The sequence below is a fragment of the Bombus vosnesenskii genome, unplaced genomic scaffold (genome assembly GCF_011952255.1).
Source record: "Bombus vosnesenskii isolate JDL3184/JDL3185 unplaced genomic scaffold, Bvos_JDL3184-5_v1.1 scf7180000013395, whole genome shotgun sequence".
Lineage (NCBI taxonomy): Eukaryota > Metazoa > Arthropoda > Insecta > Hymenoptera > Apidae > Bombus > Bombus vosnesenskii.
The window spans coordinates 1,026,633-1,052,301 of record NW_022883020.1 but is presented as its reverse complement, the minus strand read 5'-3'; the positions used below and the strand labels follow the sequence as shown (position 1 = coordinate 1,052,301).

The window sequence follows — 25,669 nt, the reverse complement described above, 5'->3', positions numbered from 1 at the left end:
TACTCATCTTAATTTCAGTTTTAATCTGTGAAATGTGCACTGCAATATCATAATACTGAGTAATCAGATACAATGCCGAGTAATCTCCCTTTTGAATGCAAGCATTCTTTTACAGAATTTATTTTATCTCCTTCTAGAATTAAAAAAATAATTTTAATATATTTAATGTGATAATTTCGTAATAGTAGATTTGTTATACTAATAAGACTACAAAATGTTGCGACATAAATGTAACGAAATAATTCTGTTATTAATAAAATCCGTAGTAGTAGCAATAATGAAGTGAAACATCGGTAACAACTATAGTGTACAAATACTTTTAGTAATGGAAATTCTCGTAAAAGGCAAAGATACATAAAAAAATCAATACCTTCGTTAATTCTAATAACTAATAAATTAAAATCATTCTCTGACTAAAAGAAACTATTAACCTCATATAATAAACACAAAGTTAACCTACGGCAAGCAGATGCTAATCACAGTATAGTCAACCTACGTTTTAAAATCCTCTACTACCTTCAATCTCAAAGATATTGAAACGAAGCTTTGAGGGCACGTACTTCTTGGAACGTAGAATACATTAAGCTCAATTATTTCTTCCCGAAGCATATTTCTCCAGGAATAAAATACGGGAAAACTCGTAAATTTGAAGAAATTTCGATTCACGATTACGTGTGTCCAACCGAGTCGCACGGTAGAATTTTTGGTTTCGTTAAAAGCAGCGTTTTCCCATCGTCTCTTGGTTTCAGCTTTTTACAGGTTAGCGACACTCGATCGATTTCCCGGTGAAATTCCAGGCAACTTCAGGAATTGTTAATGTATCGCTGCCTTTGAGAGTCGGTCGTTTTTAATGTTTCAGTTTTCGTTGAAATTCCGAATTGCTGGTTATTCGTTTCTCTCGTGGCCGAAGAATTATTCAAGTTTTTCGAGAGTTTTTAATGGTTCGCCTGTTTCGCCTCAAAGTGAGCCGCTATTTCCAGGAATTTCTTCTTTCGTCCGATCCGGCAGGTTAGAATTCATGAATGCTGCTCGACTGGTAAACCACCCGAAATTTATCAGTGTATAAAAATTCGTAAAGAACCAAGAACGCGGGAACTACCGTCGACTATTTGCTATTTCCTTTTATATTACCCTCGCAAATTACCTAACCTATAAACAACGAGGAAGTTTTTCACCACTCGAATTTTCGGTATACATATATCGAGGAAACAAATTGCTATGCGTACTAAAGAATTTGGGTTAGGTTGAAAGAAATATAGGTTACAATTTTCAACATTCAGAACGATTAATATGGCTGCTATCTGCTCTATACTCCAACTCTAACTGTAGAGTTTCAATAAATGCAATACAAAACAAAGAATAAAATAAATTCTGTCTCAATAAACAGACACGCTTGCTCGACCTTAAGTACGATACTAAAATAAAGTATTAGTTTCCATTAAATTTTAGGTTAGAAGTACTTTGGATTAACTCATTCAAGTTATATATTATACATATTAAGTTAATTATAATTATATATACAGGCATTAAAGGAAAGTGTAGACAAGTTTCATTTACAAACGAATTCCTAATGAACCTAATCTCTTTTCAAGCACAAAATTCAGACAGGAAATATAGCTTACAGCCCTAATAGACACTAGCGCCATCTACGTTGCCGATATCCCGAGTTTCCTCGCAAAATAGCGAAGAAACATGTAGAACGGATGTTATTGAAAGAAAGAAGAGTCTGAGCGTCGACGATCAGCTAATTGGGATGAAAAAGCAAGTTCGACAGGGCGGAGAGAGGGCGCGAGGCTAGGATCTTCGCTTCAAATTTCCAAGTGCACACATCGCTAACTAGGTTACGTAATACAATTAGCGCCTCCGCTAATTTCTCAGCGCCGACTAGGCAACCCAGCCAGGATGGTAGTTCACTATTAATGGGCAAATACAAAGCGTCGACTATCTGGGACGGCTGTTCTCTCTCCTCCCCTAACCTTCTCTCAGCCTCTCCTATCAGCAGAGACAGTGTTCCAGCACGGTTTACACGTGAAATTGCGCTCGCGCACGCGTCTCACGATGCGTTCGCCCCGCGTGCACTTACGTTCACGAGGAAAACTATTAAGAAGTGGGCGTGACTCCGCGGAAGGGGCACGAATCGATGTAATTACTGGAATAGTGTTGGTTGTTTGACGTTTAATTGGAGCATCCACGGCTGAGTTTTTGTTTATTCTATGGCGAATTATTGGTTCCAGAGTATTTGCGCTGGCGTTCGGTCGCTTTCAAAGGCTGGCTTAAGGATAATTGCCTCTAATTGAAACTTTATGCATCGGGGACTTTCGAAGTCGCACAACTTTCAGATTGCTGATTGCAATAAGTTTATATCGGTGCGTTTATGAAGCAGAAAAGTCTGCAGGCTATACAGGGTGCCCTGTGATATGTGGAACTCATTTTAAACATTGATTCTATGCCTGGAAATAATGAAACAAGTTTATACAAATATACATCCTGCTCATCCTTAGATGTGACTAGTTTTGTGTTCTTTTATTTTTGATCTAATTGGCCGTTTTGCATTTCCAGACAAACTTGAAGATACCGTGTCTTCGTCTAGTTACTAGGCATTTCTAACAACAAATCGTGATCCCTTATGTTTCAATAATAAATTTATCCACATATATAGAAACACCAATTTGTTAATTCAAAATATGGAATTTAACAAATACAGTTACTCGTCCACTACCGAAAACAATCATGCATCATTTATATTCCCAACTCATTTCGAACCAGGCCAATTTTTCCCAGCCACGTTACAAACTACCCTTCCCACGCTTTTAGAGAAGAGAAACGCGTCCTCACGGAAAACGAATAATAATAGCAACAGTAAAATAAAAAGGAGTAAAACGACGGTGAAAAAAAAGAGGAAAAAAGATGCAAGTCCAACGAAGCGAAATACCGTGCCGCTGCTGTTGAAGGCTCAGCGCCGACCGAGTTTTTCAGCGTGGCATTACCGATTTATATTTTATATATAAATCGCCGGATTTACCGTCGGATATGTGCGTTTTTAGTGTATATCCTTGCAGCGAGAATGCACTCCGTCAAACGTTCCCTCGCTCGGCAGAAACATGGAAAAACGTGGCCCGTATTTTCCGCCTTTCTGTTTTTCACCAATCCCATCCTCTGCTCTTTCCTAGCATCCCTGCCGTTTTTCGTTCCCCGCGCTCTGTTTCTCCGTGCTTTTTGCCGTGAAGGGTGCAAAAGCAGCAACGGGGATGGAAAGTGTTTCAGGTGAGTGGAGTCGAAGCGCAAAAGAGGGTGTGAGCGGTGATCGGTGAACTTTTTACAGGGTTTAGACTTTTATTAAATCGCGAACACACACACACACACAGTTCGAACCAAATAGTGGTTTCTACTTGTCTCATGGCTGAAAGTTTGCCTAGATGTTGTCAGGAAATAATCGCTAATGTTGGACGTTGGACACGTTGTTAATTAAGCGCGTACTAGTTTTTTCTTTCATGTACTTTCGATCTGTACAAAATTTTTTACAAAAACAATTGATTTTCATAGAGATACCGCGACCATGCTCTTGCGAAACAGACTGTATATAAATGTCGTAATTAGACGTCAGATTCTTACGCGTTTACAAGGAAGTTGAAATTGCAAAATTGCACAGGATGTATATAACATGAAAAGGTATGCAAAATATCCAAGGTACAGTAACCTTTTGTTATACTTGATGGGTAAAGTTATCGTCCACCGAGGTTCTACTTTTAATGATATTCCAAAAATTACGATTTGCGTAAAAATTGGTAATTCAGTTATATTAAATACAATAGCGTGCACGTACTTTTTGTAGCTATTGTAGGTATCTATAAGTGACGATATGTGCCTCAGAAACGATCTCAGCTGCCATGGAGTCAACATTCCTTCGAGGAAACTGGGAACTCTCTGATCGCGTACACGACCTTCAACCTAACCTAGCGTGCGATCGAAAATTTTCCAATTATCTGAGTAAACGCAGATGGCGCGTCGCTCGCGAGATCATGGCGTGCAAAATTAATCGGATCGGCTCTCGTTCGTTTTCGCTCCGCTCGAAGCGGTCTGAGAAATCTTTTTGCGCGACCCGGGGAAGGGTGAGAAGGTGGAAAAGAAAAGGGAACGATATGTTTCTTTCTTTCTCCGGCGTTCCAGAGGGATCCACGTGCAGGGTTAATCAGAGTCGAGGTAAACAAGCGTACGACCAGCTCGCCTGGTAATTAGTAAGGTCCGTTAAAGTGGATTCCGACAGTAGCGCCGCAAAAAAGGAGCGACACGAGGACGATTAAAAGCCTGCTCGACTTGGCGCTCCCTTTTTCGTGTTTCGTCCCCACTGCTGATCTTCGTTTTCAATTCTGATGACAGCGTTTCACAGAATCCGTGTTATTCGCGTTTTAATTGGTTTTATTGGCTCCTCGTTTATTTGGAATTTGGTGATCCTCGGTTATTTGGTGTATTGTTAGAAGAAGTGTGATTGGAGTGGATGAAAAATTGAAATGCTCTGACGTAATATTGTATGTAGTCTGTTTTTAGAGAAAATTGGCAATTGGGCAGGTGGATGTTATAGATTTCATTTATAAAACTCGGAGTGAGTCCTATGTTCGAAATGGGTTTGTTGTTTTTGTAAAAGATTAATCGCTAGGTTGATACTGTGCGGGTTTTGTTCGAAATATTTTTTATATATATATATTATATATATATATATATTATATTAACTATATACATTAACAAATATATAACGAAATGTTATTTAAAAGGAATCAAAGGATTATCATCACTTTGATATTTTCCTCCATTCCGTGTATCTACTGTCTTTTTTGCTAATTTTGTCAGAGATATTTTTCGGTATCAATGTGGTTTCGAAATATCTCAGTTTCTAGAACCGAGATCTATCTCTCTGCTACCACAAATCCACTAAAGTGTCAGGATACTTATGAGGGATGAAATACGCCGTAAAAGAAACAGGATCCAATCTTCTTTCATTCCATGTCTGTCTACGAAATTTCAAGATATACTACCAGACAATTATTACCCTCGTCCAAGGCAGTCGGACTGAAAAGACTACAAGCGAGGATCGTTGTTGAAAATCGCTTCAGAAGCTGTTCATTCACGGGCAAGTCCGCTCTCTCTTAATTCCCTTCGAGATATCCCGTCTCGTCGAGCGAAAGAAATCCGATTAGCAGGCCGCGGCGGTGCCCCTGAGCCCGTGAATCATAAAAATACACGGGATTACAAAGGGGCTGATGATTATCAACGGGGGAGCGCCGAGGATGTTTCACCTGGCTGCACCTTATCTCTCGTACACGTGTTCTCGTGTAACCAAAACTGGATTCCGGGGTTCAAGTGAATTTTACCATTACCTTTATTAATGTTTTATGCTATTTGTTGAATATTAAAGTATACTGTAGCCTATATTAAAGTACATCGTTAGTTTATGGCTGCCTATAACTATAATCAATATAATAATAGATATAATAATAAATAACAAAAGACTAATATACTGGACCAACTAATAATCTAGACTATATTACGTTATAGTGACATACTATATTTGATCTCAATAAAATTATACGATCTGCAAGCAGAGAATGAGTCCGAACGATACGTAGAGGAAGGTCGTGACCACGACTCCTCGTGTCCACCCTCTGATTCTTGGTTTCACACTCGGTCGAGCGGGAAAAGGAGAGGATGACAGGGTGACGAGGCTGGATGAGGCCTAGTCGTGCGTGCAACCCTACATTGTTTGCATTCAGAACTGTTCGAATGACGTTGAACAGAGATAAAGGATGGCAATCCGTGTGAATTATCTTTGGAAATGGTTAGAAAAGCGTCTTCCTGGTTTGGGAACGACGATCATGAAACATTTTTATTCTAGAAATATTAGAGAAAAGTCGTCGCCAATACTTTGTGCGGTGGTCTTAATGGCAGTAATAATTATTTAATCTGTGTACGAAGATAATAGTGCAATCTATGTTTTAGAAACTTTCACGTTCAAAGAGTTGGAGCTTCTCAAGATAAACGCATTATCCGCCAACGTCACGCCTTCCTCTCAATTTATACAACTCGGTCCACAAAAACGGAGAATCGCGTAAAAGAGGGAAGAAAGGAGGTCGCTAAATCTTCATAGTGTTTCAATTACCTAATTGAATTCTCCCGCGTGCCAAGTCAGTCGCCATCGTGGCGTGAGCCAACTGGCTTCCTCGTAGGTTAAAACACGAGTAAACATTCTTAATTTGGCCGACACTATTAAAAGGCATATAGAAAAATAAGAAATGAAATTCGCGTATGTTTTCATTGAAAGTTTCGATTCCATCGCACGTTACGTTTATCATCGCTATGAGAATATTTGGTCGCCTTTGGCCGTCTTGAATGAACCATCATAAAAGCTGCGATGGTGAAAATTTACAGAAAAAAAAAAAAACAGACAACAACAACAAACACAGAGGAGCCTAAAAATTGGAAGTCGAGTCTACAATACCTTCCGAAAATATTTTATGTATATACGCGAACACTCGCAATCTCTAACCCAAACTGCTCAGACGCAAAAAATCAACTGAAATATCAAAGCCTAAAGTTGGAAGTCGGGCAGCTTCCAAAAACATTTCACGAATGTATCAAAAAAAAAAAAAAAAAAAAACGTGAATCAAAAAATGAACGAAGCACGAGTATCCGAGCCTAGAAATCGGAAGTCGTGTCTGCAACACCTCTCAAAAAAAAGATCTCTCTACAAGAGCGATTATCTCGCAACCCATCGCTATCATTGCCTCACAAGCCATTAACCAAAAACGTCGGGCACCAAGGATCGTCCGCGTGTAACGTTAATTCCGGAGGGGCACACATACGCGCGCATGGATGTACACTTTCGTTGGAAAGTTACAAAACCGCCAGAATCAGGGACGAGGTACGAACGAATTCAACGTTCCGCTTCGGGCCATCGTGTCTCTCTCTCTCTCTCTCTCCCTCCCTCATTCCCTTTTCATCCTGTCTTTCTCCTTCTCCGGTCCCTTTCCACGGCCCCGGCAACGGTCTGTAAACGTGCATTTTCATCGTCGCAAAATTAGTTCTCTTCCGATGAAAAAGCTTACTTCTATCGGGGGAGAGAGCGCGCGTGCAACCCCCTTTTTTCCCCTGTGTAGATTGCTTCAAAGCAAATACTCGCCCTGACCCCCCGCCCCTCGCTCACAAGGTATGGCCCCGCGAGGAAATTACGGGAACCGGAGGTAAATCTAACGAATTTCCATTGTAACGCAATGCAGCCAGCCAGCCTGCAGGCTTCATCTTGATTTTTCGAGACAACGCCAGACTCTTTCAGCCGTGGATGCTGTATATCGATCCGGTTACCGACCATGGGTCTCTTGTGTTTTCCCGCTGTGATTCCTTGGTCTGTTGCACGCAGGTGCACGCGTGTGAAAATTTGATCGAGGGATCGATAGGGACGCGATAGGAATTGGAATGGTTGAATGGCGAAGATCATGCGCGGATTTTCACGCCTTTGCGAGAAATCTCTAACATCTCTAAAACCAATGTAATACGCACAAATGTACGACAACCATGAATTTTTTCAAACGTTTATTCGCTGATTCTGGTGGAATCGTTGCAATTCAGGATTGCGTATATTTATAAGAAACGACAAAACAGTGGTTCGAGACAACAAATTCTCATAAAGTCGGTAATCGAAGAGACGTTTTTATTCCTGCATCCAAACCAAAAGACTGAAAACCGTGTCCGACATTCTCGCCCATAGCCATCCTTTAACAGCAAGTCAAACATAGACTAACATACAACAATCATGAAATCCGCCAATTATTTCTCTAACGATCGCGGTGGAATCTTCTGTAGCGGCGATCGAATTATTTGTCAGAGCGTCTCGCAAAGCGAAGAAGGCTCAACTCCGCAGAGTAGGAGAGAAAAAGGTCAACAGTTAGTTCCAGTAGGATCGTGTCGCGCAACCACGTCGTCGACAACGGTCTTTACATCATTGTCCCACGGGAATCCATACCATTAACGAGTTTCGAGCTTCTTACTTTCCATCCGCTGAACTCTCTGGGCGATCCTCTGAAGTGTCGCCTAGGCGATGTGCTTCAATCGACAAAGACGGCTTCCGCGAGGCTCGAACCTGCCAATTAAGGTAGTTATCAAATTCAATGGCTCAAAGGGAATCGCTGATCACGGGAACTGAATATAACCAGGGACATCAGGACGCCAGGACTTGCTAACCTTTTTTACGCTGTGTCGTCTTTTAGCCTGTTCCACTTGGAAGATCGATGTAAGAAGCTTCGAGCTTCTTGGATCGCGCCTTATAAACGACTCGGAAGTCGTTTGTGCTTGTCGTCATTAAAACAGCCTTTGCCTTCGTCTGATCGCTTCTTCAGACGTTTAGCGTACTCGCCGATGCTTCCAAGTGTGGGCTTTTCGCTGCTTGCCAATACAAGGAGTGAGGAGAAAAAATGATTGCAGGATACTCTTAATACAAAGTTATTACGACAGTCCTGTGTACAAAGTGTGCTCGCAAGGATGATATAATTTGCAACAGGATGAGTTCAGATCTTTTCTCGATGAATTTCCAAGCAATACAACATAATAATCAACGTTATTGCTAACAAGTTGCGTTCCAACACGGTGATGCTACCTTTTCTGATGAAACGTTGAAGAAACAAAAATTCTTCCTTGGAACAAGAAAAAGAGAGAGAAGAAGAAAACGGTCAGAGCTTCAGATAGTAGAAAGAGTCAACTTGATAATATTTTCAGACAGCCACGTCTCATTTCCAGAAACTGGAACGCCCAAACTATCTTTCGTATTATGAAATGTGACGAAAGAAGAGAATCGGTTAAGCGTTTAAAGTGTCTTCCTTTGACGTCGTTTTGTTAACCAATGGCGATCGTTCGTTGAAAATTCTTCAAGCGACCGTGATTGTCATCGACGCGTGAAAAATATGTAAGGGGTTGAAAGTTACTGGCAACAATGGACTTGGAACAGAGTCCCAGCGTCATTGTTCTCCTGACGACCATTAACAAGTTCGTAGCTACTTAACCGACGTCCGCGAGTTTGCAAAGCGATGGCGCTTCAATCGAGAAGCGGCAGTCTTTCCATGTCATCAATTAGCTGGAAAATACCGTGGCACGTCAAAAAGTGAATCATTAACGCCGAGGCAACCTGTTCTTTTCCAATGTTAGCCTGTTCCTCTCGGTTCAACTTAATCCTCCTCATATTTGTCTTCCTTGTTTCTTCCTTTTAGACGTTATTTATTCAAAGATCAATGGTTTCTACAATCTATGTGACGTTTATTGCTTTCGGACTGTCTGTTGTTTTCATCATCTTTTTTATTTTAGATCCCCAAAGAGTCCCTTTTCAGAAAAAAATGTAAAGATTCCTTATATTTAAATCTGTCTATATGTTGCTCTCTCTCTAATCTATATTTCTAGGGATCGTCGTTTTTCTTCACAGCCTTCGTTCACTGAATCCTTAAATCCCTTTCTAGATGCGTTTTTACGAAGACAGAGACTGGATTCGAAACAATTACTCCTCGCAGAGAGTGACAGATGGGTCGATAGCCTTTTCCTGCGTTCTGGCACGCGTTCCAAGTCATGTTCCTCAACCCTTCTACACTCGATTCGCCACTTGTCCGGTGGTATGCGACTCGTTTAACGTCGTACAGGCAAATCTTCGTGACAATCCCTTCGTGTTCATCGGTCTGGCAATTCACAACGCGGTCCCCAGACACGCGGACACTGTTCTCAGGGCCAAAGTGCAATCACCCTCTGCTAGGTTGCTAGAGGGGCAAAGGAACCGCATCGGAGAACTCGACGAGACTTTCCCCTTTCGACTTAATTGGCGGCTTCGAGACTAACGGCGCCGGCCGTCTACGTCGATTGAAGTGCCGCTTTGGCCACGTTCGTCGACTAAGAAGCTGGAAACTCGTTAATGGTCCTCGCGAAACAATCGATCGCCCCTCCGGATCTCGCTCATTTCCTTTTTTCTTTTGTTTTCCAATGGCTACGCGAATTGACAAATTCTTTTGGATAAAGTGGAGATTCTAATGGACACGGCCTCTATCGAAATTGCAATTCAATTTCTAAAAAATTCAACGTTCCAATAGCTTTCTTATCGGCAGCTTTTTCGCCCTCGTTTCGTTCATTCACAGCAATACTTGCGTTATTTTCTAACAAATCACCACGTACATCAGTTCCGTTTGTCACGATTATGCAAAAAAAGGTTCAGCAAAGTCAGGTTTGAATAGAAATCGATAAATGGACCAAACACTGTGAGCAGAAGAGCAACGAAACGTGTGCGGTTAGTTAGTCCGATGATGAGCTACGTATGCGCTAGCTAATTGCGGCGATTAGGTACATAAGCAGCTAGAGGACTGGACTTGGAAGTGGGTCAACATGTTTCAGTTCCGTGAGTGTCAAAAACCGAGTACCTATAGTTTGAAAACCGCCTGGGCAGCGTAATAGTTTGCGAAGATGCTACACTATAGTGATTCTGTAGCTTACATGTAGAAATTTAGGTAAGAGTCAGTTAGGTTTCAAAATTTGTGCAAGGTACCATTAGGGGCGAAGAGTATTTTAAATTATAATCGAGTTTGGCTAAAATTTTAAGACACGGATAATATAAAGTCAAAGTTTAAGAGTTCACGAAGCAGAGGAAAAGATGGTTGAAAATGGTTAATCAGAAATGTACAACAACCGATATGATGCTTGATATTTACCATAAATGATTTTATAAAATATCCAAGACTGTATAATTTAATAAAAGGCACTTTCCAACCATCTGTTAGAAGCTTAAGCGAGACTTAATGTGACTAACGGACTCTTACGAGCGAACTAAATAAGTTTCACATGAAACTATGTTGCCTAGCTGCTGCACTGGAATCGGCCACTTTTAACGATAGTAATAAGCTACGCTAAGGAATTTATTACACGCGCGACCAGCAGATATAGCATATTCCTAATGGTGCATAATGTCCCGGAACGAGATCGTAATCCAGATGAAGATTACCATTTCAACCATTCAGAACAATTTCGTCTGCTATACGATTACGATCCTTTAAGCTGTTTATTACCGAAGTTAGCAGCGACCGGGAAATATTTACGCGCTTCCGGCTTATCTCCGACAGTTCTTTTACGGTCCATTCACATGCAAATTAGCCGTATAGCACTAGAATACTACGTAACGATAGGAATTCGACGTTCCTTTGCTTAATGTCTGCCAATCGATCGAGTGACCGATCACTACCCAGTTTTCCTTCTACTGCTTCAGTTACGAACTTTCGAAGTCACTTTTCCTACTTTTACGTTAGCACATTTCACGATCGATATTTAAACCAAGAGTCAATTTTAATATCGCTTCCAATTTATTCCGGTTGTTTCTAGCTATTTCTATTTATTTTAGTATTCTATTTTCATACCGTTTCCGATCTATTTTCATACCGTATCCGATCTGTATTCTTGTGATCTCTAAAATTTGTACAAACGAGCTCGTGCTTCCCCGAACTTCCTCAAATTATTTTTGCAATACAATCGTAATCACACTGTGACATTTCTAAATATACATTCCATAAGCTCCAACAAATTTTGTTCAGATCGAATGGCATCTCTCCCAACTATTTTTAACTGTTTCTACAAAATAGAATAGTTACATAACCTCGATAAAACAAACTCCAATTTCCTAACTTCTATCCAGCCCTAAACGGTCGCCATTCGATGATTAATTACGCAAGGAATAAAAGCAATAAGAACAACATGTTCTCCTGCTTTGGCATTTCCTCCAGAACAGAAGGGACGAGAAGTATAATAATTTATCCGAACACGTGGTGCCTGTATGAGGACAGGATTAAAGCACCGTACACACAGTGCGAGGCTTGTTTCCGCTGCGAATATAGAAATGCAGCAGGTTGCATGATACACCGTTGCGAAGATCGCTATTACGAAGCTTCCATATTCCAAATTCTTATAAATTTAACACCTTCGTATTCCAACTTCTCATAATTGACAACTTGCACATTCGAAATGCCCTAAACTAGAAATTAAGTAGAAAGTAGATGGAAAGTGGACAGCCTATAATTTGTCACTCGTCTGATATCCTATTTTATAATTAAACATTTTATAATTAATATATTAACTATACTATATACTATTATATAATATTTGTTATAAATATTATAAAATTCTGAGGCAAGAAGAGGCAGACCTCGAGTTATGCAATGAGGTATGAAAGTATCATCGTATGCAGAATGCTCGAAGATCCTCGGTTGGCTGTGCGTTAGCTCTAAAGGAATGATCCATGCCAGCCCGCTATATTTCCACGAGCTATAGCAACTTATCCTGTCCTGGTGTTATTCTCGCGAACGTTTCACGCCAGACTCCGTGCAACAAGGGGTGGATTAAGGTCTTTTGCGCTCCGTCCACAGCCGGGCCGGGCTAATAGAAAGAGGAAAGTGGATCCAATTCGACTGTTTTTCTGGCCTGGATGCCTCGTTTTCACGGCTCGTTGCACGAAACTGAGGGGTGGCATGGCGTGGCGTTCTGTTTGCACCCTTCCATGCACCCCCTTTACGAACTGTCGATCGACGGGATGATTTACGACGCTATAATAGCGGCCGGAAATCGTGGCGCCGGTTTTACCATCCGGTTCAACCCTTTGACGACTTGTGATGCGGTCGAGAACATTTATTAACGAGTAACTTTCCTCGAGTGATCGTCTTGTTACAGTTTTTCCAATTTGGGGATGTTGAGGAGAGATTTATGGATCGCTAGAAAGTATGTTTTTCGGTGAATCGAAGGTTTTCGGCGGTTTCACAAGAGTATCGGTCTAACGTGGCAATTCTACGTTATGGGAATATAGTTCGATATTCTGTTTTTCATGTTTCGTGTATAATACATAGAGTGTGAATTTCAAGCAGACGTATTATTTGTAAATTAGGAACTCGTCTCTTTTTCTCTATCAGAAATTATTATTTCAAATTTATTATACTATCATTTTAAGAGCACCGATCGGTGCCTCAAAGAGCGTACAATTTTTAGAATTTCCAACATTTGTTTGCCTCGTAAGAAAAATTGTTCTACTTTTAAAATTCGTCATAAATTGTTGAATAGATGGTGAATTTTGTAGGTTAAATGACGAAATAGGGGGTCTATTTCGAGGATAATGGAGTCGAGTATGAAAAAGGAGCTGTACGCTAATTTATTCGCCGATGGCAGCAAGAAAGGTATTCATCGGCCTGTCACACGGTCGATGCGCGGAATAACAAGATGATTGCCGACGATATAATTTATTCCGCGATTACAGGATAAGAAACAGCAAGAATAACCACTTACAGGCATGCGATGCACCAAGGATGCACGAATGCGGCAGCAGAAAGCAAGTCAGCACTAATGGCCACTTCATCTTCGAATCTGAAACAGTAAAAATGGAAAGAACCAGGTCAGAGATCGTCTAATATATTAATAACAACTCCTTAAAGTCTCTCTCGACGTAATTTTAAATTTGTATTATTAGCTCACAATTTAGAATGTACACGGAGACAGATACAAGAGTCTGGTCGTTATACAATTTGCTAACTTACTCTGCAATTTTTCTTTCCTTTGCGAAAAAGAAGATATAAAAATGCGTCCCACTTTCAAACAAACATTCAACATTTCAAAGTACATTTTCATGGTTAATTTTATTTTAAAATTTTTGCTCGAGCAAACGCGATGCTTTCTTAAAATAATAAAAATAAATAAATAATAATAATAATAAAATAATTGGACGTTAGAAACGTCCTCGCTTTAATTAATAATGTTCGCTTCGATCTCGTCAGATTTGTCTTGCCAAATTTTTCTAAGCACAAACCTCAAGATTCCAGCGATTGCATCAATAGCAATTATTATATATTGAGAGTGTAGCAGCTAAGTTTCAGATAGTTAAGAGCTGAGAAACTCCGTTACAAGCTGTCTCCCCCAAGGAAAAATAGTCCATCACCGAAATTCCAACCATCTGATGCATCGAATGCTCGGCACAGGGGTCATTATCCGGTTTCTGTCGAGCGAAAGAATGACCAGTGGAACAGTTTTGGCTGGCGTGGGCCTTCCCCTAATTGCAGGCCATCGATGTTTGGAAACGAACACGGTGGTTCGCATTAATTCGCCACGAGTGTGCTGTTTCTCAGACTTTCGTGAGGGGTTGTTGAATAAACCGTACAACCTAGATAAGTATAGAAGGCCTAAGCTTGATATTAGGCTGAACGTCTGCTCAGCTCTCTCCACTCTACTTTTCTGTCATTTCGAATCGATCAGCTCGCCTAACTACGGAAGCAGTTAGGCTCCAGCAATGGAAGGCTTTTTATAAGCGACGTTAATGCCTAGGACGTGTTTCTTGGGAATAGGTAATTAGAAAGGGGAATTTCAGACGTTCGCCTTCGGGCCACGAGGCGATTGGCAATCGCGATGAGGTTAGGGGATTGCGTAGGTGGCGCTACTTACGATTTTCCATCAGTTATGGTTAGTTTATCGACGCATATAATTCATTAGTAGTCTCAGTGATCCTTGGATTTCTATATTTCTATGTTAGTTCGATTTTGGCAAACAACAACAATTTTTTAACGATTTAGAAAGATATTTAGATAAACTAACCACATCATTTTATCGTACGTGTTAGCGGTTACATCGTACAATTCGACAATTTTGTATTTCTACGTGATAATGGATACGTCGAAGATAAACTTAAAAAGTCATACAATATCGTTAATAGGGTGTAGAAAGAAACTTCTTGTAATTTGTCTCAGCAGTTCGAGTACGGAGTCATCAAACGAAATAAATCAGGCGAGCTCTCTCGGCCCAATTTCAAAGTCCTAGAAGCAGGCAATGGAACAGGGGTATCGTTCGTAGGAATCCAATTCAATGCAATCGAGCGAGAGCGACGCGAAACAATTCGCGGCGATGGAAGGGAGATCAATGTTTCAGGAATATCGAACCGGAGGGTAGCCATAAATTCGCCATCTCCTCGAGATCCTTGGAAACCGCGTCACGAACAAACAGTTCCGTCGCGTCCGTGGCGCATCTTCCATCTGATCTTCCTTCCTCTTGTATTGAGAGAAGAAAAAAGACGCTAGCAACGAGGACATGGAGAGAAAGCACGAAGCTAATATCTACGGGCAAGCTTTTATTTTTCTTTATTAGCTGGATATCATGAACGACCTATCGACGGTCTCTGGTATCTGGCAAATTTTATTCTCGGGTCACATTCTTTCGTGTGTGACTCGCGAAGAAATATATACGTTGGATTAGCGAGCGATTAAAAAATACGAATCTGTACAAATATCTGCAGTCTGCTAGTAATATTCACGTCTGTTTCATTCCTTGCGTCTCCTATAACCAACATGAGCTTGACTTCTCTCTCTATTTTCCAAAAAGAAAGAAAAAACCAACCCCATTCTTACGTTCGAAAGTCCGAATTATACTAATCACATCGACAGCCGCTTAACCCATCCTGCCCACTTTCTCCCGCCTAATCAACCCCTCTATATTTGCCTCCAATCTCTAAAAAAGAATCCACCAGTTTCCAAGAACAATACCAGAAGATCAGCCAGGGGGAGAGCCCCGGCAAAACATTGCTCGCAGAACACAACGCAGTGGAGGAAAAAAGGACAGTGTCATCACCGGGAACAGCACAAAGAGACGCGGCTAAGTGGAAGAGAGTCCGGTAATTTGCTTTCACCGCGAAGAATAAAAAGGGGACGGACGATCAGTGGGCGGATTAAGGAACGCTGAGATTTTCGAAGGAGCGGAAGCTAGCAACGCGGAAACCGGACGTCGAGCAAGGTCTTCCCTTGGGTCGTAAGGACAGAAACGGACGGGAGGAGAGTGGAGCTAATATCCTGCAGGAAGAGGAGTCTTTATTTTTCTTTATTAGCCCGGCAACAATGGCGGAGTACGCGCGCCAGTGTCAATGGTCTGGCTTTTCGCAAGCTCGAGCAAGCCTGCGAGCCACCCAAGCGAATAGGATGAGGCCGCATCTGCGGATTCCCCCAACCAGGGTGGTTCCCCGTCGTCTGCGTCAGAGGAACACATAGCTAGTGGCTACAAGCTGGAAAAGAGTTATGGCAGACCCAGGGAACACGGAGTGGAATGATATTAAAAAACCGAGGGAGGAATTGCGTGGCTTCCACGACACTGTATCACCCGTCGAATTAATGTTGCAGTAAGGACACCTGCTTGTGGCGGATCAGACGCGGGATGACTGTTCTTTGCGATAAACAGCTGGGTCTTCGTATATCTGATTCTGCTCGGATTTTGTGGTTGAATAGTTTTCAGGTGATTAAGGATAATTGAGGAGATTCGTGAAGCCAGTCTGTTATTTAGTTGGATTTTGTGTTTCTATGGTTCTGGAATATTTGCCAGTAACCGAGGATGTTTATTAGATGAATCGTATACACAGATGGATTTTTGGTTGACTGTTCTTTGAAGCTAAACAGCTGCGTCTTGGTATATCTGACGATGGTTGAATTCTGTATCTACGTAGATTTTGTGTTTGTATGGTTTTAAGATGTTTGAGGATAACCGAGAAAATCCGAAAATGAAAAACACTCTCGCTCTAAGAGAGTCCCTGAAAAGTGTCCATATCAGAGCCAACACACCGAGCGTTATCTGTAATCAATAGCATCGCGTCTCACAGTGGCAAAAGATGATCCCAGAGCGTCGCAAAACGAGAAACGCGAGAATCGTGTACATAAGGACGCGAAGGCGTACGTGGTGAAGACGAAGTCGGGGCAGAAAATACAGTACAAAGAGAAAAAAAAACTGAAAGAGGAAAACAGGGAAAGCGCGGCTCCCAATGTACGCAGGATAGAAAAAAAGAAAGAACTGAGAAATGGAGGCAGGCGACGAGGAGAAGGAAAGAAAAAGAAGCTGGACGATGCCAGTTAGAAGAGAAACAGACCAAGGAAAGAAGAGAAACATCGCCTAGAGCGTCTCTTCGTGCGTTCCCCTGCTGTCTGCCCCTGGTGACTAGGCAACCAACCTCGCTACGACGCTCTTCGGAACTCTTGCTGGTTTCCTCTTGAACTCTACCTGCTGGCTCCTTTAAACAGCCGTGTGACGCTGTCAGCCACCGTATTACATTCCGTACGCGCTCGCACGGTGTTCCCTTAGCGCCTACATGTGTAACAGTCATTCCAGCCATTGGTGCATCCTAATAGTATGGTCTTTTTTACCAAACATAGGATTTTAAAAGAAGACGCGTGAAACACCGTTTATTTCTTGAAGAAATTTTACACAGTGACGAATAGACCGTCGAATTTTAGACATTTATGGGGAATTTAAAATTCCCAAAGAGACGAAAACCAAACAAAATAAAAAGAAAATTTCAGTAGCACTTTTGCTATTGATTGACAACTGCTAAATTAAAAGCTGCTCCGTTGTAAATAATAGAAACTTATCATATTGCTTTCCTATAGTATTCAGATACCATCAATCCTAAAAACAACGAACTGATGATATCTCATCCGATAAATTTAATTCCGTTGCCTTGAGAGATTTGAAAATCGTGATCTCATTTGCATGCATGCACATGGAAAGAAATGCGTTGGAATACGAATCCATTTGTACGGCATCCTGAGGGACGCGATACCGAATAACACGATCCCCTGTGTCGACAACCCCATAATCCAGCCATACACTGTGCGTGCCGTTGCCCGCAGTCTGCGTTATGATACGCGTCGGATTATGTACGCGGCTTAATGTCCCTGCTGACATGGTCGATCGTTGTAACGACTTCACCAATGCCACTACACTTGAGATTGAAACATTCCAAAGAAAATAATAGTAAGCTGTATCTGAGAATTACTAGATTGCTGAAGCTAAATCAGCATCCCAATATTACTGTAACGAGTCAAGTTCAATCCTAAAATGCCTAAAAGATTCCAATGGATAGGCGAGCTTAATTACATCAAATATCTTCGAATTTGGAGATTTCACTGTGTGTGATAAATTCTGCAGCTTGCGGAGTAAAATTCTATTTCTTTCGTAGATTTTACATTTGATGTCACTTATTGCAATAGTTTCGTTTGCCATAAATTCGTGACAAATGTAATGTTACAACGGCAAATACATTATCTTATTCTACTTCTCTTCAAAATACACAAATTTAAATAAAATTCGGTATTGTGTACCAGTTTAAAGAGAGGCAGAGTTTTATGTAATATTTCGTAGCACAAGAAATTCTCGCGTTTCGGATTTAATATAACGTTCATCGCATTGTTGAACTTACCCCTTCGAGGAGTAAAATTTAGCCTCGCAAACCTGCACATTTAAAATTTATTACACAAGTCGAGAATGTCTGACGTGGGTGGGGAGGGGGTGGCTGAGGGCGGTGGTAGACTCGAGGAATTTGTAATTTAAAGCAAAGTAAATTCCGCGTAAACGCCAGTTTATAATTCTAAATAACTCTCTCTGTACAATCGATGTTAATTCGCGAATAAAATCTAATTAACAACAATGTGCCCCGCTCATCTCCTGAATCACGATATTTTTATTTCATTTTTCCTTTATCTAATTATGAAATTAAACAAACTAGTAAAACGACGTAGATTACGAAAATGCAAAACGTTGGACAACAAAAGATTGGGTCAAATCTTTTATTGTCGTCAATAGATATCTCGATAAAATCATACTACAGCAAGCTTTGTTAGGCTTCTCGCGTGTAATAATAACAGCTTTGACGATAAAACAAATGAAATAGTACAAATGAATTTTACAAATAAATTTTACAAATTAGAAAACGTCTTGCACCTTCATAAAATTCACTAATATTATCAGTTGAGAAATTACTGTGCTAAAGGACTCGGATCTGGTAAACTGGCATGCCCATTGGAGATCTGGCATCAATAACACAAGAACTGCAGATGTTACTCGATCCATAAACCTCGCTAGACCTCTCCACGTCATAACTGATACAAAGTACCAATACATACAAGCTGTTAATCCCAGCAACAGCTAAGAAATCTCATCCACGTCATAAATCCACTTAAGGGCCAGGCTCAATCCTCGGTAAAGCCCTATTCCAGTCATAAATTCGCCGATAGCTGGCTGGCTCATGCATCATTAGGGAAATTTCGCGATCAACGGCTAACGCCACCGGGCAACCGATTACACTAGTTTCACTTCTCAATCAACTAATTCACGATTGCTTTTAAACGATCCAAAAATACGATAGCCATTAAAAATATTAACAGGAAGCTTTATAATGTATCAACCTTTTTTTGGTATTGTACTCTTCAATCCTTTAACGCTATGAACTCATATATGAAATTTGAAAAATTGTTAAATATATTATGCGTTATGCATTGAGACTGCTAGACAAAATAGGAATATTTAGTTATTCTTTATTATTTTCTGCTATTAGAAATAGTCCTATTTCGATATATACCTTTTATTAAAATTTTTATTTTTTGAAATATTCTTGTTTCTAAACGCTGCAGTGAAAGCCTTCGACGGGAACAGACATTCTAGTTTGAGAACGATATCGGTATGAAATAGCACGCTTCGATGATGGCCCTGCTTGATTTCACTTTTTTTCGTCCCATGAAAACGCGACGAGATATTTCCACGACACGAAAATTTCGCCAATAACATCGAATTCGCGACGTCATGTCACCGTGAAATCATTACAGCTGGTGATCGTTAAAATTAATGGACTCCTGCGTCCCGTGCTATATTTCCATCGTTAATGAGACGTACCCGTGACAGGAAATAAACGATCGAGCATACCTACCCATCGAAATGTTATTAAATTCGGTTCGCTTCTCCGCGTGATACTTTCGAATCAACGATTCATTAACAATTATAGTACCAATCTTACTTTCTATGGACATAGACAATTTATGGTCGTTTTAGATACAATTTTTTAGTTTTATAGAAATACTTCTTGAAGTTTGAATACATGAAGTTTTGAAATTCCAAAATTCGGGATATGAAACATAACAATTTTTCTAGAATATAAAATATACTTCCATTTTCGAGTTCTACTCTTTCATCTGTGTTTATGAAGAAACAAATTTACATAAACATCACACAAATTTCACACGATCATATTTGTCTTTCACCCCCCCGCCCCTCGCAGCCTCAAAAAAAGGAAAAAAGTGAAACTAGAAGTTCCGGCTGTATCGCACAGGAACAACTCGGCTTATTTTCTCGGTGCCGCGTTCGTATGCATCGCGTACAGATTGAAATCCAACGAGGCATCGATCGAGACGCGACGAAATTCCACGGAACGGGGTCGATGCCACGCACGGGGAAACCTGGCTGCTCCTGCGAGCAGAAATACCACCGTGGAATCCTGCATTTTTTCTCGTCAGATATGGGGCATAGCTGGACTAACAATTAATCTCCGCTCTCGAAAATCTATCTTGCGCAAGGAGCACAAGAAACATTTTTCTCGCGTGTAAACAACGATGTTTCATGATCTTGGTCACGTGATCTGTGTAAAACAACAGCGTCATAGTAGGTTTCCTTTGATCAGATGACTTTATAACACAGAATGATCACTTCGGAGTAAGTTTAGAATTTTCACCAGTCAACTTATTCGTCTGTAACAACTGAATTTATTATTTTATTTACTGGAACCTCGAAGAATAACTAAAAGCTTGATTTTTTAATTTCCGACGAATAGCTTCAATACCGATTCAAATTTACTGCTGAAATGTTTTTATCTTTTTAAAACAAGAATTTTTAACTAGATATCGACGGAAGAACAGACGGTCGAACGATTTATTTCCGCTTTTACGATTCGTTACGTTCTACAATCGACTAAAGAAACCTGTAAATACAAGAACCAATGAAGTATAAAGCATAGGCCACTACACTATACACAGAATGCAAGAGAAGTAGGGAGAAGTAAAGAAAAACAAATGGAATTTCTTGAATAGGAAGTCGGATGATGCCGGTGATTCAAAAGCACGAAGTGCAATATTTTATCGTCGTCACGTTTCCTACTGGCCCTTGTACACGTGTAAATAATTCACGTTACAGTTACGTATGTGCTTCGCTCTTTTCTTTAGCACTTTTCCTAAAATTATTGTACGATATTTTAGGGATTATATAGTTTCGCAGACTGAACAATTTTTTTATACCAAAATCACCTAACTTTAAATTTAATTATTTAATTTGTATAATTATATTATTCGTGGACGGAGTAAAAAATATAATTCAAACAACGTGAATAATAAATTGTACGACGCGAAGGAAACGGAAAGTGATATAACACGGTAGAAGGAAGGAAGCAAATCATGCTAGATACGAAGCTCGATTTGCGCTAACAGCCAAACTGCAGCTTAGTCAAATATTGCTCAATGGCTTTCAAATGAGCCAATGCATAGCCCTGTTCACGTTCCAATCATGTACAACGCGTTGAATAATATTTGTCGTTGTAGTATGAATGAGGCATCCATGTAAATAGTCGGAACGAAATTACATTTGAATAATAAATTTTCCGCCGGAATAAATTTTTCTGCAAATATTTTTATTCCTGTCTCGAACTAGTACACTATACAACCCAGACGATGCTATAGACACGAAGGAAATCTTTAACCTATAAATATTATAATCCGCCTCTCCAGGCCTCTTAAAATATTCTTAACAAGCCTTGCAATTCATTTCGCAAAATGCTCATTCCTCTCTGGAGCATTGATTTATAAATAAGAGGGAAGAATGGAAAAGAAGAGAAGAGAAGAGCATGAAAAGAGAAGAGGAGAGAGTATAAGAAAAGTCCGTTGCCCTAGGACCAATTACGAGCGAAACCTTGACAATCGCTGTCAAAAGAGAGCGTAATCCTCAGAAACGTTCAAACGAGCAGCGTTTCACCAACGACGCCATAAATTAATGCGCGACAGAACGGGGCGACTTCCCCCGAAAAAGCTCCAAAAAATAACAAAGAAAAATGGAACAAAAAAAGAGAAGCGATCCAGTTATTCTCCACGGGGCCGGAAATTTCCGGAAACACGAATTTTCATTGTGCCCCGAGCGGAGGTATCCGGAAACGATAACAACGAGCCACATAACCGTGCGGATAAACAATAGTCGACAAACAACGGGCGAGAATTCTGCATTTCAGGGGCTCATCGTGGCCCGCCAATAATGGACGCCCGAACGGGACACGTTGAAACAACTCTGCAAGCCCATCGGGATCAGGAGCACTGGAAGAGTGGTACACTCGCTACAAGATACGCTTCTATGCTTCACGATGCCGAGGTGGGAATATTTTTCGTGGCACTTGCTGTTTTTTCCCAAGGGATACCTCCCAACGTTCGGTGCGAGATTTGAGATTTTTATGTGGAAAGGAGCTTTTTGGGTAGGAAAACTTGGATTTTAAGGTTAGGTTTGCATAACAGATACGCAGCCACGCTTTTATGAATATTAGCACAGGTACTAAAAGAATTTTTGCAGAAATTTTGTAATAACGTAATTTTTAAGAACTGTTGTAATTTTACTCGACAGATAATCGTTCGTATTTTTCAACGAGAAAGAATCTTTAATCTTTGGATTAAAAGAAATTCGTAGGTTAGACCTGTGTAACACGTACACAAGTATCAAGGTGCGTAAGGTAGGTAAGGTAAAAGGATGATTGTGGAATTGTCCAAAATTGTACAAATTATTGGTCGATTCGAAATACTAAATATTTCAATATCGATTCTATTTTTCTCTCATTTATATCGGTATGTTTCTGATAGATACGATCGATCACATACCTAGCCATAACTAGTTCTAAGAAAAGTACATTTAAAATTTCGAGATCTATAATCGCTGTATGGCGTATTGGTATAGTGTAGCACTAATATATCATATTATAATAACAATAACGTCAGCACGACTTGTTCCTCATCCGTCCATCTCTGTTTATCATGAACCAGCGCCCGATTCTGATTAAACCGAATACCCATAATGGAGCCTACATGTGTAATCCTAGGCTGGGTTTATAAAAACGTCCTGGCGCACGCTGCCGTAGGAAACGGGGGAAAAGCGTGCAGACTCGTTAACTGATAATCGATAATCCTCATCCGCCTGGTCGGTCCACCTTTCTCTCCCTTTTCCCCTCCATGTTGAACGTACAACAACGGACAGAAAATATCGACGCGATCCAGTGAGTATTGTGCAAGCGATATTAAAGCTTTTCCACGGAACTCAGTGAACTTTTCGCGGCAAGCAGACTGTTGTAAATCGACGTAGGCAGAGGTCTGCGCCAACCTCGACGCTGGCCAAATAGAACAAAGGATATCGAATGTGTCGAGCGACAAAGCAGCGCCACGACGGTGGATCATGCGAACCATCCGCTTGGCTAATCACAATGGAGCCAGAGGTAATATCGTGTTACTTATCCGACCGTGTTCTTCGCCGGTATTTATTCTGATGAGTCTGGTTATCTCTGTTTGAGTAGCAATTTTAGACAGAATGATGATTAACGTATTAAATTTAATATTACTAAAACGGTGCTACAGTAGCCCGCGAACGTATTTCGACACATTCTAGAGAACTTTTACGTATATAACACGCGTGTCATACGACATATTTTGAAATTTCGTTAGCAATGTAACGAGACACGGCTGTCGTGATCATGTCGATGAAATTTGCGACCAATCTCAATATACAAATTACACTATATCTGTTATAAAATTAGATTTCGTGGAATATTAGCATACAGAATGTATAGCCATCTCAGGCATTGTAATTTCCAAACCTTTCACGCTGAAAAGTCAATTTTGCTTTTTTATCCTTTGCGCTATCTATCGCTCGAAATCTGCAGGTTATTAAATTTATCGAAAATTTCATGCATTTCTACGTCTGCAATGATAGAGTGAATTTTCAAATCTACAACGATACTCTAAATTTCCAGACCTACGATAATACGGTATATCTACATACGCAAAATTACTGACTCGCTGGAAACTCGATAAAAATTTCATATTTAAAGATTTTATTTCCATCTAAATTGCCACCTAGTATCTAACCATGATCTTCGATGTCACTGATATGGAATCAGACATTTCTTGAATTTTCAATTCATCTAGGTTGAAACTGAAGCAAGACGCCGGTTGGAAGTCGTCATCGTGCATTAAAAAAGAGAGGGAGGAAAGAACGCAGAGGTAAAAATGTCGGAGGTAGTTGGTATTCCTACCGGAGATGTTTTCGTTAAGTTCCACCTTCATTTCTGTAAAACGTTTGCAGCACGTGAATACTTGCTTTCAAGCGTATTGTACAACTCTTAACCGCAACTAGGTCAGAGCAAACGTATATGCTGGATACTTTAATCTTTTATGTGATTGTTACGGGAATACTTGTGCTTTCCTATGTAGTTCCTCTTTGCATAGTTAACAACCTTCTCGGCAGGCACACGCGTACGCGTAAGCTTTTCTCACGAGAACTGAACAATCCCTATTGCAATTAGTGGCAATATTTTCTAATTAATGAAGTAGGACGGACTATTAATTCGGGAATTTTTTGGTTCGTTTAAAAATTTTCATTTTAGCAATTACGCGAGTTTCAAGAGATTACGATGGAATTATACAGGGAAATATAAATATTCGTAATTAATGAAATTTTAATAGGAAAAAAAAGTAGGAAATTCTTTAGATGCTCTTAGAATTTCAAGGCATTTTAGGTATCATCTGGTGCAAGCTTCAAAAGATTATAAATATTTCACTATTTAACTTTTTGAATTATGCAAACTACGACTAACGATGCTTCATTTTCATATCGAATTTTTAATAAACCGTATCATGCTGTAAAAATGTATCATTTTTAATTTATGGTATTCTTTCCACGTTGATATAAGAGAATTCCACTTTTCCATTTCTGTAAGCCGTTGAACAAGATTAAAGATTTGCCAGAATATCTTTTCAAGCGAATATTAAATTCCCTCTTCTATGTTAGCCATCTGAATTAATAATAATTCTAATAATACAATTTTCGTACTACGCGATATTACCACTTCATTTTCCAATCCACTCCAATTAACTACCATATCAATTTAAAATTAGAAACATTACCATCTATATTATACCTCTTTATAGTCGAACGATAATGTTAATCAACAACCTCGTTTTCATTGTTTCAATCCTGTTTCTACAATATGTTTCTATGTTTCATATTCATTTCCTTAATTTTGCAATAATTTCATTCGAAACGTTCATTAATTCTCATAGTTCTATTGTAGTTGAATATCATTCATGTTCTTTTATAAGAGCTGCTATAGTAGAACTCCATTTATCCGAACATGCCGAGGAACAAACAGTTTATATAATCGGAGTTCGTATAATACGGGCTCTCCAATTATCTCTACTACCTAATTATTGTTCGCATAATAGGAGCTCATGTTCAGATAAGTGAACTTAAGCAACAAAAGCTTAGTCGGACATTGATGAGAATAGAGTTCTGCTGTGTTGTACTTTTACAACCAAGGACCAAAAAAGGACACGAGTACATGCAGGTAATTTACTTCAGCTCGATATTACAATCCCTGAACAAGCTTGCAGCTCCGTCTCGAAGTCGTCGCCAGTATCTACGGTGTCTAGATTAGAACTTCATCGCGATGAGGAATGTCTCGACGTCTCGGGAATTAGGAAACCTTGGGATCAGGATCAGCGAAATGGCCAGGTGACCGGTTTTGCTACACGCGTCCATCCCCCGA

General features: G+C 40.1%; 1 long non-coding RNA gene across 2 annotated transcripts in view; it reads right to left on the bottom strand.

Annotated features, from left to right (window-relative positions):
- Positions 1 to 13,287: 13,287 nt before the first annotated feature.
- The window catches only part of LOC117237660, a 160,427-nt gene continuing 148,045 nt past the window's right edge, over positions 13,288 to 25,669 (bottom strand). For both annotated transcript variants that reach the window (XR_004494044.1, XR_004494045.1), the window contains exon 5: positions 13,288 to 13,407. This is a non-coding gene — a long non-coding RNA (uncharacterized LOC117237660). The remainder of the gene's footprint in view (positions 13,408 to 25,669) is intronic.